Source organism: Canis lupus, chromosome 31 (assembly GCF_048164855.1).
Source record: "Canis lupus baileyi chromosome 31, mCanLup2.hap1, whole genome shotgun sequence".
NCBI lineage: Eukaryota > Metazoa > Chordata > Mammalia > Carnivora > Canidae > Canis > Canis lupus.
The window spans coordinates 8,385,862-8,400,653 of record NC_132868.1 but is presented as its reverse complement, the minus strand read 5'-3'; the positions used below and the strand labels follow the sequence as shown (position 1 = coordinate 8,400,653).

General features: G+C 40.7%; 1 long non-coding RNA gene across 3 annotated transcripts in view; it reads left to right on the top strand.

The window, feature by feature from the left end:
* Nucleotides 1-14,792, top strand: part of LOC140621937 (uncharacterized) — a 56,440-nt gene that overhangs the window by 17,973 nt on the left and 23,675 nt on the right. For 2 of the 3 annotated variants that reach the window (XR_012021678.1, XR_012021676.1), the window contains exon 2: nt 9,354-9,455. The exons of the other annotated variant lie outside the window; for it this stretch is intronic. This is a non-coding gene — a long non-coding RNA (uncharacterized lncRNA). The remainder of the gene's footprint in view (nt 1-9,353; nt 9,456-14,792) is intronic. 3 annotated transcript variants of the gene reach the window in all.

Sequence of the window (14,792 nt, the reverse complement as noted above, 5' to 3'; positions counted from 1 at the left end):
CCAAAAACAAAACAAAACAAAACAAAACAAAACAAAACAAAACAAAATCACATGTCCACCAGTCCTGTGTGTTCCTACCCTCAGTACATCTTGGAGAACTTTTAGTCAGATATGTAACCACTTGTGGCTTCCGATATTCAGCAAATATATTTTTGCCTTTTCCGGGGATATATTTCTGAGCCAAAGATAGATACCATACTTTGCATTTCATAGAGCTGGGGGGCCCTTGCCCCTTTGTGCTTCCAAACAGAGGGTCATCCCCGTGACAAGTTGCTGAGGCATGATGGTGACATTGAATACAGTCACTGTTCCCTGAGCGCCTGACCAGTAGACAGATGTGGACCAGTAGTGTGCAGAGTCCGTGACTCCAGGAAGTTTAAGGGGCTCCAGGCTTTCTGGAGTCTTCCCCCCAATGTCATCGTCTGTTTTAGGCTCTGCATTAGGTTGAATTTGTAGACACATTGGAATCATCCCAGGCCGTTGTATAACCAGACAAGGCGATTCGTGGATCTGCATGATTTCCCAGTTATCTTACAAATTCTAGGATATACAAAATTCATTCCTTAGCCTAGTTGTAGCCCTGGATCTGCCCCCTTCTTGCTTCAGGAAGCATCATTTCTCCAGCTTCTGTCACCCTGGTGAGTCCGTAGATCATTGTTGAGAGCCTGCCAGGTGTTGACCACTGACCTGGGCATGGGAGGGGGATACAGAGAAGAGTTGCAGGTGCCCAAGTACCAGACACTAGACCCCAGGAGGGACCAAGAACTGTGATGAGCAGCAGTGAAAGTCTGAACGTTGGCACAGAATGGGATTGCTGGAGTCTGCATGAAGGGTCCAGGCTTCAAGCCGATGAGCCTACTCTGTTCAACAAAAATGAGTGGAATCAAATCTCCCCTAGAATTTCCCTGTCTAGCAAGGAGATTCGAGATTCCACACGTGCTTACAACACAGCAAGGAAGCACACACAAGGTAACCAATACTGTAGACCTGGGCTTAAACACAGGAGTCTGTTTCCTCATAGTTCTGGAGAATTAGAAATCCCAAACCAAGGTGTCAGTAAGATGGGTTTCTCCTAAGGCCGCTCTCCTTGGGGTGTAGACAGCCTTCTTCTCCCCGTGTCCTCACACAGGTATCCCTTTGTGTGTGACTGTGTCCTCATCGACTCTTCTTATAAGGACGCCAGTCATATTGGGCTGGGGCATGCCCTCATGACCTTCTGTTACCTTAATTACCTACTGAACACCACATCTTCAAATACAGTCACACTCTGAACACCAGGGGTTGGGACTTCAACACAGGGATTTTGAGGGAGCACAACTGAGCCCATAACAAGCCCAGAGAGTAAATGTGTGGACTCCAGGAGGGTTGTCTCAAGAAAGAGGGGCCTGACTCAAACTTGAAGTACGGCGAGAGGTGGCATGACTATGTCTCCCACGAATGATTGGAAGACCTTCATGGCAGGCCTTTCATCTTTGGACTCCCGGTAGCCCTATAAATACTGCCTTTATATAGAAGGTGAGTAATTATGAGCGGTTGAGCTACAATTCTGTCCCTCCAGGCTTGTTCCTGGGACAGTGTCCGTGGCAGGAATCCAAGCTGCAAGGGCTCGGGGAGCCCGGGCTGGGGACTAGTGTCAGGCTGTATTCTTCCCACACACATCTCTGGGCCCAACCAGCTTCGGGGATGGAGAAATAAGCTCACTCCCTTAATGGGAAGAGTTGCCGTGTCACATTGCAAAGGGCATGGATGTCTGGGGGCAGAGGATTCATGGTCAGTCTTGAAAACCACTACACAGATTATGTGCTGTCATAAATTAGAGCTTTGTACCAGTGCTTGTGTGATGTGTAGTACATGGTATTCTAGAGGATTTGCGGTGAAATATGATTGGAAAGAATGTGGATGGGTCGTTAAGGTTCTCTTCTAACATACCTTAGTGAGATGAGGATTTACCCTAGTAAAATATTAACTCCAAATCTCATCCTGACAACCACAATTATAATTGCTTTTCATAATTATAACTTAAATAATAAGAAATATTCAGATAAAGTTGGAAACTACAGAACATAGCAAAAGTTTGAAATGAAAAGGGAATGTCTTTCTTTTCCCACAAGCTCTGTTTAAACTTTTAGCAGTTTCTTGAGATTCTTTTCCCCCATGAAACAAAGATAGAGAGATCTTGCTCTTTTGCACTTGCTCTTTCCCCTTCAAATATTTTTTAGCCTTTTTCTATCAGTAAAGGAAAAGCTTTTTTATTCTTCCTGCTGTGAATATTCGTTTTTTATTTAAATTCAATTAGGCAACATATAGTATATCATTAGTTTCAGATACAGTGTTCAATAATTCATCAGTTGCTTAAAACACCCAGTACTCATCCTATCACGTGTCCTTCTTCACGCCCATCACCCAGTTACCCATCCCTGGCCAGCTCCCCCTCATCAACCCTGTTTGTTTCTCAGAGTTAGGAGTCTCTCATGGTTTGTGTCCCACTCTGATTTCTTCCCATTCAGTTGTGAGTATTCTAATATTTGCATTTATCATAACACATGATGTGTTTCCTACTGATGGTTCTTCACTTCTATTTGGTTTTTGGTATTATAAACCATGCTACAAGGGGTATTCTTGCACGTATATATACCTTTGCAAACATTTTATTCTTTAAAATTTTTAAGGTTTATTTCTTTACTGGGGGGGCTAGAGGGGCAGAGAGAGAGGGAGAGATAAAGTCTTAAGGATGCTTCATGCTGAGCACAGAGACCCACATGGGGCTCAATCTCACGACCCTGAGATCGAGACCCTGAGACCATGACCTGAGCTGAAACCAAGAGCTGCTCACCTAACCGACTGCACCACCCAGGCGCCTTTCCTTTGCAAACATTTTGAAAGCAAGATATATGTAGGATAAAGTTCTAGCAGTAGATTTCTAAGGCAAAGGTTAAGTATATTAATATTTTGATTTATATTTGCAAATTGAATGCCACAATTTTGTATACCTATAAAGTCCTACCTGCATATTGAGAGATTGTCTATATCCTCAACCAACATCAGCACCAGGAATTGTCAATATCTTTCCTCTTTTGACTCTCTGGTAAGTTAAAAACAATGAAATTTATCATTACTATTTTTGATTTGCACATCTTTGATTTTGAATTAAGAACTTTTTGATCGTTATTGGTTATTGGTCAGCTTTTCTGTAAATGACCATCAATGCCCTTGGCCATCTTTTCACTGACTTTTTATTATCTTTGCCTGATTTGTATACATTTTTTGTAATTTGAGGAAAATTAAACCTGTGTATTAAAAAATATTCCCAGTTTATCTTTTGGAAATTTCAGAATGTAGCAAAAGTTTGAAATGAAAAGTGAATAGCTCTCTTTTCCCACAAGTTCTGTTTATTTATAGCATGTAATATTTTACTAAATTGTGAAATATTAAATCACAGGAAGTGAATGATTAGAAGGTAATTTTCTATGTCGTTATAATACAGAAGTTTAAAATGTTTATGTCAAATTTATTAATATGGCCTGTGGATTTTTTTTATAGTAATAGTATAAACTGTATTTGAACCCATTTGTTGAATATCATGTACTAGGCCTTATTGGTTTTTTTTGGAGGCACAGCACATAAGCTACAGTGAACAAAGTGTTTTCAATAAATTGTAAACCCCAGCACTGTCACTGCTGCTATCAGAAGAGTCCTCTTCCTCCTCAGAATCAGAATAAAATTTCTTAGCAGGATTCTCTTTCTTTGCTTTTCCTGCTGGAGTCCATTCTTTTGCCTGCAACTCTATTACTTCTACATTTCGAACTGATGGGTCCAGCGCCGCCTCTGGCCAATTAGATAATTCCAGGTACCCGATAGCTTTAGTGTTGAGAGTATGAGATAAAGTGCCAAGCTGGAAATGATCCCTATCTTTAAAGGGAGATTCAAGCAGTGGTGCAGGTTTTTGTGCTAGGAATATTTTTTTGGCATATTTACTTAAAGCTCCACTCTTCTCATTCGGAACAACAAGCTGCCTAATAAATCTTGTATGGTTTCTGATATCGTAGTTTTGATCATACTTGCCGAGATTTAATATGTACTGGGTAAGCAATTTTGTCTGTTTGGAGTTGGTTAAATACAATTTTGCTCCCAGATTTAAAATCTGCATTTTTACCAGATCATCTTCATTAGTAAAACTTTTAGCCATCTTCCTCAAAACATCAGGGGCAATCTTAGGAACTCATTCACAGTTTTCTCCAATGTGTGGAGAATGTGCGCTACTTTAAAAAATCTTCATTATTCTAATATTATAAATAATTTCTCTGATCTTCTAGTATTTTTATAGTGTCAATTTTTTAAATGTTTATGTTTTTTATCTGAAATTTTACTGTGGTGGAGTGTGAGGATGTTATGTTTTTCTATTACTTGAACAGATAGCTAATCGTACTAACACCATTTGCCAAAAATTCCCTTCTTTTCACATTGATTTAAAACATTTCCTTTATCATAAATAGATATCCTGTGTATTCTAGGTTAATTCTGTACTCAATTTTTTTACAGATCCATTTTTTTCAGAATTAAATAGTTTTAATTAAATTTAATTTTAGTATAAAATAGGGCCACTGGCTGGAGAAGGTTTATGCTCATGGATAGGAGGGCAAAGAGAATGTGGGAGTTGGGGAGGTGAATGGAAAATTAGGCTACAGAAAACAGATGAAATGCAGACTTTGCTATTTGGAGCTTCTAGGGATTATCAAGGAAGATGTTTTAAAATATTTTTATAACACCTTTTCAGAGAAGGACTATTCTCTAATGGACACACACACTCTCACACAACGTTTTGTTTTTGTTTTAGTAAAACAGAATCCTGTATCTAGTAGCAAGGAAAACATGAAGCTGTAGCACATGTGTTGGGGGATTATTCATGTGTTTGCTTTCATGAAATCTACATACAATTTTCTGTATGTCAACTTGAGGAATAAGGTCAAGGTCAAGAAGAGTCCCTGGCCACCACTTGACAAAAATCTGTGGTGCCCAGGGAGTCACACATGCTGGAAAGGAGAGCCTGCCCCATTTCCCATTTTTGTTCATGGAGAAGACTAAGTTTTTCAGTTTGCCTTGCAGTTTGGTTGCAGCCCATGGGACGAAGATGGTAGTGATGTAGCCCAGCCATGAAGCCACCCACATGACTCTCCATCGTCTCTTCTCCTTGGGTGCTCATGTTGAAAATGAGGTTATCATCAGAGGAAGCAGCCTAGGTTTGTGAATGCAATCCTGAGAGAGAGACTCTCAGACATCACTGGATGTGCATGTTGGAGAGTAAGGGAAGTGTTTTGGGTTCATCCCCCAAGATCTGAAGGACATTCGCTTCAGCCTCAATCACTGACTAATGCAACCCAACCATACAATTGAAAACATCACATTTTTAAAGCCAGTATTTCAAGACAGGGGTATATTCTCAATTTTTTATATATAACAAATAATACTTGAATACTCAAAAACTGTCCACAGTCACCCAGTTTGATGGTGGTGGTGTTTGGAAATTCCATGATTTAGGGTCAACACTCCATCAGAAGTAAAGATATGGACCAAAAATCTACAAGCAAAGAGCAACTTGACATCTTTCCAGGTTAGAAACACTATTTTAAATCAAAATACATCCTGACCCTTATATATCTTCCCTCTTTACCTCCTCCCAGGCTGTTGTACAAAAAATAACATCCCTTGCAGCTACGTGTTTCATTTCTACTCACTTCTGAAGCTTACTATAATGCATTAAGCATTTCCTCCTAGTATGTTTTTGAGTATCTGAAAGTGTGTGTGTGTGTTTGTGCGCACCTGTGCACGAGTGCGTGAAGGACCTGGGGCTGGTTTTAGAGAGGATTGGATTCAAAATGAGCAGGAGAAGACTTTCAGTTGAAGGCAAGGAGGTGAGGTTTTTGAACATGGGCAGATGGCAGTTTCCTGGGAAGAGGGTGTCCATGGAATGTCCTTCCAAAGGAGAGATGGAACAGAGGGAAAGAAGATGGATTTAACATGCAATAGCCTCATTCCCAGGGAAGTTCACATCATAAAAATCATGGAATCCACCTACATACATCTATGGAACCAAAAGCTGGTAGCTGATCCTCTATGGACAAAATTCTTGTCTTGTGTGCTGCCTCTGAGAGTCTTTGGGTGAAGAAAGGAGAATGGCTTGGCATTAGAGGTCATGGCAGCATGTCTGAGATTACACACACACACTGCATTCTTTTCACCTTCTTTCATCCACTCCATTCCCTAACTTTCAGCCTTGACAACAGCCATTGACATCCTTCAGCCATGACAGAAATCCAAGTGGAAGAAGTCCGGTACCCATGCTCTGTTGCGTGAATTTGCATCATGCAATATCATTATTTTTATCATGAGTCTTAGGAAACGTACCTGTCACAAAAAGCCTCAGGGCACAGAAAAGCAAAAATCTCTAATTAAAATATGTACAAGAGACAGCTGTACATTTCAATCGCTCAGGGAGCAGGGAAGTGTCTCCCTCATTGCTTGCTGTAACAAGATTGATTTGTCAGCTGTGGTTACATTCATAGAAGGTCAGACTCTAGGGGTGATTTCACGCCAAGAAGATGAAGTAAATACAGTTTTTAATTTAGTATGTGAAGTTTGTAAATGATACAATGGGATCATATTGTCAGAACATATGGAAATGTTTTGAGGGATCATTTTTTTCCCATCTGATTTAGTGCCTGAAATTCAAAAAGCAGTAAAAGGAGTTATTTTGGTGACCTCAATGTTGCCCTTTTTATTTGAGCATTGGGGATATTTTATCAGGAAAGAATACTCAGTAAGGAAACCTATAACATAAAGATGCAAATGAGGGGACATAGGAGGCCAGGTCAGAAAGGGTACTTGGATGAAGAATCCCCCTTCTATTACTTCTTGGCAGAGAATTGGCAATATGTCTGTTCTCATTTCTCAGTTCTCTTTGGAGAAACACTCAGAGTGGGAATTGTTTAATTATTGTCATTCTCTGGTAGACAAGACAAAATTATAATGACTCACTGCACTCATACTATGTGTATAAATTAGTTGTTTATAGCAAAACTTGTACAGTGCCTCCCAAGTTTGAGTGTGAATACAGTCACATGGAGTTTTATTCAGATGCAGATTCTGATGCAGCAGGTCCTGGGTGTGGCCTGACTTTCTGCCCTCTGTAATGTTATTTATTGGAAGACTAAGCTTTGTGTTGCAAGGCTGTAGGTAATGAATCTTCAGACTGGCAACTTTGCCTTGGGAGAACTATGATTACCCGAACCCCCAAGTCACATGCAATTTGTAGGCATATATGTATGTATATTTTTCAGGAGTAGTGTTGGCTTTACTCATATTCTCCAAAAGTGTCTATGGGCTAAGAGGTCAAGAGCTTTTGTCGCAGAAGGAATAGGTATCCAATCTGGAAAAAAAAGTGGCCATGTCCAATAATCCCTTATGCATTATAGGAGAGATTAGTGAGATGTAGATAAGATAGAAAACCAGTTTAGCGACTAAAGTTTGGAAAGAAGGTACATGGCCCTCAGCTAACTACCACAAAATCTGAAAATGAAGCAGAAGTTCAGGGAAGAAGTGACCTTCTTTCCTATTTGAGGCATATGGCGACAACAAAATAGGCCTAGATGCTGGCTACATCATGGTACTCTGGCTACAGAGGTGATTCATCTTTACTTATCCTTGTGCTATCCCTACAGATGCCAGGCAAGGTATTGGTTTGCTAAGCCTGCCATGACAAAATACCATAGTCCTGGTGGCTTAGCAACAGATCATTATTTTCTGAGTTCTGGAGGCTACAAGTTCCCAGATCAGTACCAACATGGCTGATTGTGTTCTGGTGAGGCCCTCTTCCTGACTTAGAGATGGCCATCTTCTCCTTGTCCCCACATAGCAGAGAATGAAAGAGACAGAGACAGAGACTGAGAGAAGGAGATATTCTTCTTATAAGGCCACTGATTCTATTGGACTAGGGCCTTACCCATATGACCTCATTCAACACTTTAATTGCCTCCTAAAAGGCCTTATCTCTAGATAGAGTCACTTCAATGTATCACTACTAGGGGACACAATTCAGTCCACAGCAGTGGGTATGTTCAGAGTGAGGCATTTGCCTTTCAAAAATCCACAGCTGAAATTTCCACGTAGTCCAGATGGAGATCCATCCAATGGGACTAGAATAATAGGTGAAGAAATTAGTTGCACCTGAGAATAGAAATACCTTTTAGAAACCGGTAGGTGTCAGACTCAGGAATGTTGTGCTACTATTGGGATGGTCTTTTGGGGGCCATGGAATGCAGAGTGGACATCTTCCAAGAGTACTGGGTTTTCATTGCCAATCAGGCTGCCAACCTGCTGAGACAGAGGTTAATCCTAGGGTGTGAAATGGGGATTCAAGAAGGCAGCACTCATGCTAGGAGATGAAATATTATTCTTCGGGGTTAGAGGTCTTATGCCTGGATTCTAAGGCATGGAGAACCTCAGAAGACTCCAAGCAGTGGTGATAGGACCATATGCTGAACTCCCTCATTCCATAAGAACAAATCCTAGAAACAGCTTGGAGTTGAACCTGAGGTCAGGTCTCTCTCCTGGTGTCCCAGAACAGCCACCTTTAGTAGTGGGAGGTGAGTTACTCTCAGCTTCTCCTTCCCTTTGGCCCCTTCCCTTCCCAGGGATCAACACAATCTTGTGAAAGGTAATCATAGCAGAACAAAGATGGCAGGAAGGGTGGCAGTGGCAAGAGTGACCTCATGGTGTAATGAGGAAGCTAAAATGAAAATGGCATGACCACTGGCTGGTGGGCATGTGTGGAAGACTCTAGAGGAGAACACTTGGGAATGGGACTGGGGGGACATCGAGGGGAATAATTTTGAGCAACTAGTTCCCTGGGTCTTAGGTGGCATGATTTGGGTATTAAAAATAACTACAACTGGGACCCTTAGGAGAAAAATAATAAATGAGAGGAACAGAAATTTCTTGCCTAGGTCGAGTGAAATGGTTTACATGAAAAAAGAAATTTGGGAGATGAAGAGGGAGTAACTTCACCCAGTGGGTCAGTTTTAGCAAAGAAGGGTCCAATATTCTGAGCCTTAAAATGGCCACAAGTCCCCACCTATCTTGAGTCAGCAAGTGCAAAAAAAGAATATCCACCTTTCTAGGATTTTGGGTATTCCCAGCTCTTCAGCCAGTATCCCACATCTGCTCAGAAAGGGTGTAAGGAAGGAGAGGAGCCTGGAGGTGCTTGCTGAGAGCCTTCTCAGGTTACATTTCATGTGCAAAGGAGCCCCTTCCATGGGGATACACTTTGTGGAACAGGTGGTCCAACCGTGTTGTTTCAGGTGAGGAAAGCTGCAGAAGATATAGATATTTTCTCCAAGACCTCTCCGAAGATCTAAGACAGATCCAGAACCTATATGGGACTTCCAGAACTCTGAATATTGGTAAGGATAAAAACTCTGAGCTTAATGAACTTGTCCATTTTCATGACTTGGTGTATTAATTCTCTGTGGGCCACTGGATTTGGTTACCTAAGTCCTACTGGTTCAATGTCCTAAATATCCTGTTCACGCTTCAGAGCCAATTCTTTCCCCTTTCCAATGTGTACTGCTTCCTCTTTCTCTCTTCTTCACTACTAGGTATTTTTTCAAAATACATTAATATATTTAAGGTCCAAATACCATTTAAAAAATCCTTCCTTCTGTTAAAGTCTCCTCTGGGATGGCACGTGCTCTCTCTCCACCGTCAAGCTTCTGAGAAGAGCAGTATACACTTGCCATCTCTGTTTGATGTGTGTTCCCATCACTCTCCACCCACTCCTTACTGTTTTTTGTGCCTATCTCTTCACTACATTACATTTTCAGGTCACCATAGGATTCTTTTGGCTAAATCCTATAATTCCCCCTTTCATTACTCATCTTTCTTGGTTGCTCAGTGGTGTTGGATGTGAATAAGCAGTCCCTTCTCTTTGAATCTCCTTTGACCTCCATGACATCACTACTGGTTTTCTTCCTACCTCTTGGACTTATCCTTTACTCTGCCCTAGAGGCATCTTCTCTTCTTAGTCTCAAACATTCCTGGTGTTTCAATCACCATCACTTATTTTGTATCTAAGAAACGTGTGCCTTTATCAGGATCTCTCCCTTGAATTCCTGAGCTGATATTCAGCCCTTTATTGTACATTTCTGCTTGGATACCCTGATGACCTTTCATTCTCAACCTGTTCAACATCAAAGTTATCTTTGTCATCCTCAACCTTACCCTGGATGAACCTGCTTTTCTTCTAGTGTCCCTTGAGTAATCAGGACAAAGGCTGGGCTTTTTCTTTGATTTCTCTTACACTCTACAGGAAAATCCTATTGAATCTGGATCCTATATATTCATCTGGCAAACTATTCCCACTCTCACAACATATCACCCTGTATTTAATTTCCCACTTAGTTGTCTGAATTTCACTGTTGACTATAAGTAAGCTCCATCTTGATCATTTTGGTACATAGTGGGCACACAGGAAATACTGTGAAAAAATTAGTTAATCCTCTTATGTTGTTTCCTATAAACCTTGCTGTCAACTATCTCCAAAGAAAGTCAGCAAAACAAAAATGAGGCTAGTAGAATCTTCAAGGTCACGACTAGATAAGAAATTGTCTGTCATTTCATACCCCAGGAAGACTGTTTAGGTTTCCTTTTCACGCTGAGGTATGAATTAGACCTTATTGAAAATAGGTTGCTCATTAAAGGTGTTGCTTACCTTATTGAATCACTCCTCTTTGCAGATGCTGAGCCAAGCTAACAGGCTCCCTGGGGAAAAGCAAATTGGATTCACCAGAAAGTTAGGAGTTTGTGGCTGGATGATTAATTAGAACACTTGTTCTTGGTACTTTCCTGGAATTGTAGTCAATAAGCCATTTGAAGTAGTTATCTTTCCATTGATGCCATTGTGACAAGAGATGAATGATTTCCAACTTCCTTGTGTCAGGCATTTCCTGATGGAGGCATGGGGTCTAGTCACTTCAACAAACACATAGTAAAGTGAGAATCTCTGTGCTGGGCACCCTGTGGGGGAAGGGAAAGTGCACAATAGAGGAAATCATATCTGAACTCAAGTTGCTTACAGTCTCCCAAGAGGAAGTGGTTGTGTTCATGCACTTAAGACATGATTATTCAGTATGTCACAGCTGTTATGAAATAGTCACATAGTGTTCTAGACATTCATGGTGGGTAAATTACATTTAGTAGCATATTCAAGAGAGCCCTCACAGAAAATAAAATGTTTCGTGGTTCTGGAAATGGGGCTGGATTTCCATGGGCAGTCACAATAGGGAGAATGGCCATCATTGGCAGAGGAACTGATAGTCTGTTTAGAATTTGGATTATTGAAAGATACAGTGGGTAGGAATGGAGTGTCTTGCAATATAGCCTGAGGAGCCAGCTGTGAAAAGTAAATGTCTTGAAAGCTCATAATTGATTTTAAAATGTCTACTCCTTAATGCATCTATCTTTACTTAAAATAAAAAATGTTCTATTACTCATCAATGACTACAGTAGTTACCACAGGTCATTTCTGGAGCATTCCATGGTCCTGGGTATCCCATGGTGCATTGTCATGTCCACATGGGTAATAGGTCCCAGTTTGAGAAACATGATATTTTATTTCTGTGTCAAGTTTACCTGTAAAGTTTATTATGTGCTACAAACTACTAAATTTACAAATATTAACTAGTTTAAATCTTAAAAGCAAGCTTATGAGGTAGGTGCTCTCATTATCCCCATTTTGAAGAAAAAGAAAGTGAAGCTCAGGATGAGAGAGTGCCTGCCCAAAGAGAGAAGCCTGGTAGGGGAAAGAGCCTCAGGGATGGTGCTCTAACCACCAGTCACTGAAATTCTGGAGAACTCTGAACTTCATTTCAGAAACTAAATTGAGCCAAATAGCTAGACTACTGAATATAAAATCAGTCTACATTTTTCACTGGTGTGCAAAAAATATTTTTCCTAATATTGTTTGTACATATCTGTGTGTACAGGTACATATGTGGCGTGTATGTGTGTATACACACATGAATTGTAGTTTTAAATGCTTTGGCTTTATTGGTGATTATGACTTTCACTCTAAATATGTAATATTAGTTCTCAATGTAAATACCATGTGACCAGAATGTTTTAGGACAAGCCGTTGCTACAAACACAGAAAGTGTGCAAGGTAATCTAACTCTAAAAGTACAAACAAGATGCTTACCATGCACAGAGTCATGGCGTGGAATGCTATCTCCTGAGGCTTTATCAGCATTGGTGATAAGACCTTTGGTTAGGTGCTTGCTGGAGATGACCCATAGGTCAAGTCCCTGAGGGGAGACAGGCATGCTCCAACTCTGATCTGCCCTGGGGAAGACATCAGTAGATGAAATGTGTCTTTATAGTCCTGTCTTTTGGGTGAAGATCTTGAGAAACTCAGATATTCCAGCCCCCCAATTTCTATAGATAAAAAGCCAGAAAAAGACATGACTGACAGTCCATGATGGTCCAACATGGTAGCTGACCAGGGAGGTGGGCTTCAGATTTCAGGTTACAAACCCTCTTAATGTCTCCACAACACTGCCCAGGCTACTCTCCTTGAGGGATCTTGGACAATGAATAACTCTGAAGCTACTGCATGTAGTTCAGAGCCAAACAGGAAGTGCATACCTGAAGAAATAAATCATCCAATGATGGAGTCAACCTTCAAATTATTTTGCCTAAAATATTAAATCACGTGAATGTTACCAGACACATTATCATGTTTGCCTACAAGTACACTTGAATTGCTGATTCTGAATCATCAGCAGACAGCGAACATAGAGTTCACTTAGTTATTCATTTATTTCTTCATTCTACAAATATTCATTAGTGTTATCTGTGGTTCAGGTATTGCCTAGGTGCTGAAACATGGGAGGGGAATAAGGACACTTAATGGAACTTTGACTCTAGGACAAGAAGAAAAGCAGCCCATAATTATAATTATAGAATTGAAAATAAATGTGCAATGCATTAATAGTTGTTAGTCAAAGATGTAAAGACAGTAGCCAAGGAGAGACTATAGAGAAGGACTGGTCCTGGCTGAGGGCTGCTTGAATAGATGGACAGTTTAAGGCCTCTGCAGAAGTGAGAATAAAAGCAAAACTCACAAGATAAGATGTGAAGAGCATGGAAAGAAGAATCCCAACCAGAAGACTGGGAGATGAGAATGCATTGACTTCTTTGAATAATGGAAAGGAGGCAGGGGGATGTCCAAAGGGAAGAGGGAAGAGGAGGCTGGAGGTGCTGGCAGACCAGCTCCATGGCCCACAGGGTGGCAAAGAACTGGTGCCCAGATTTTTTTCCCAATTCTTTATAATGACTTTGAAAATGTCATCAGTCCCCATGGATTTTTATCATTATCTTTATACTCTCAAATATGACTTCCTAAGTCAATTTTGCTGGAAACACTTAAAAAGCTATGGGAAAAACTCCTTGGTCATTTTCCTAATTAGTTTGTATCAATTAGGCTATACCAGGACTTTACTTTTTCCTATTTTGCAGAACTGTTAAAGCCATTTTCTCGCTGCTTTGAAAATTAAAAATTATTGCTTTCACATAAGTGGCAAAAGCTTATTAAAATCACCATAGAGAGTGTTTCAAATTTGGGAAGTGTGACAAGAACAATCCAATTCTCCTTCAATGAGTTGAAGAAAAACTAAAGGACAGTTCAATATTAATTATCACTGTGAGAAGACAGAGGGCTCAAGAGAAAAATGTTGGTCTGGAGGCCAGTTGCACGGGAGAAGGGAAAGATGAGCCCATGGACTCACTCATGACCAGACTTGAGCTCCAGGACGTGGGAGAGGTTGCATGTGGGAGACAAATCTGGGGGAAATGCAATAATAGGCTTGGGTCATTGAATATAAAAGATGCTGAGCTTCACCAGTTGTTGGCTCCCATTGCCTCATCATTTAGAATTTCCAAGATGTAGGACACAGAGATCCATCAAATTGAAATTCATTCTCCATCACTGGCTTGGGCTCTGCTGTCAACTAGAGAGCTGGTATGGATGGCATGTGGTTTTCCAAAACTTCCATTTTATCCTTCCAAATTCAAGATCAGAAGTATGCTTGATTGATCATATTTCCTTGTGCTTTTCATCTAGAAGATGCACTCCATCTTCTATGGGGAGGCACCTGTTTGAAGCAGAAAGGGCACCACTGGCATCTTGCTGCTCTGGAATCTGGAAGGCTGAGAGTTTTGCGAGGACAACTGGCTCACATTGTGTGCTCTGAAACTGCAGAGCACTGTGTGGTTTTCATATGAGTTGTTATTCTATTTCATCTTTTGTGCCTACAGTTCAGGGGTGCAGGGAACGATAGGAGTGTGGCTAACAAAATTAATTTCATAGGAAGCAGTTGGAAACTCAATTTTATTGAAAACTTATTATGTGCCAGAAAAGTTTAGAACAGGGACTCTTGGGTGACTCAGTGGGTTGTTTGACTCTTGTTTTTTGTTCAGGTCATGATCTCAGGGTCATGGGATTGAGCCCCACATTGGGCTCTGCTCTCAGTGAAGAGTCTGCTTTTCTCCCTCTCCCTCTGCCTTTCCACCTATTCCTGCTTTCTCTCTCCCTCCCTCCCTCCCTCTCTCTCTCTCTCTCTTTTTCTCTGGAATAAATAAAAAATCTTTTTTAAAAAAAGAAAGAAAAGTGTAGAACACATTACATGGATGAACCTATTTAATGATCATAACTTCTAGGATATAAACTATCACTATATACATTT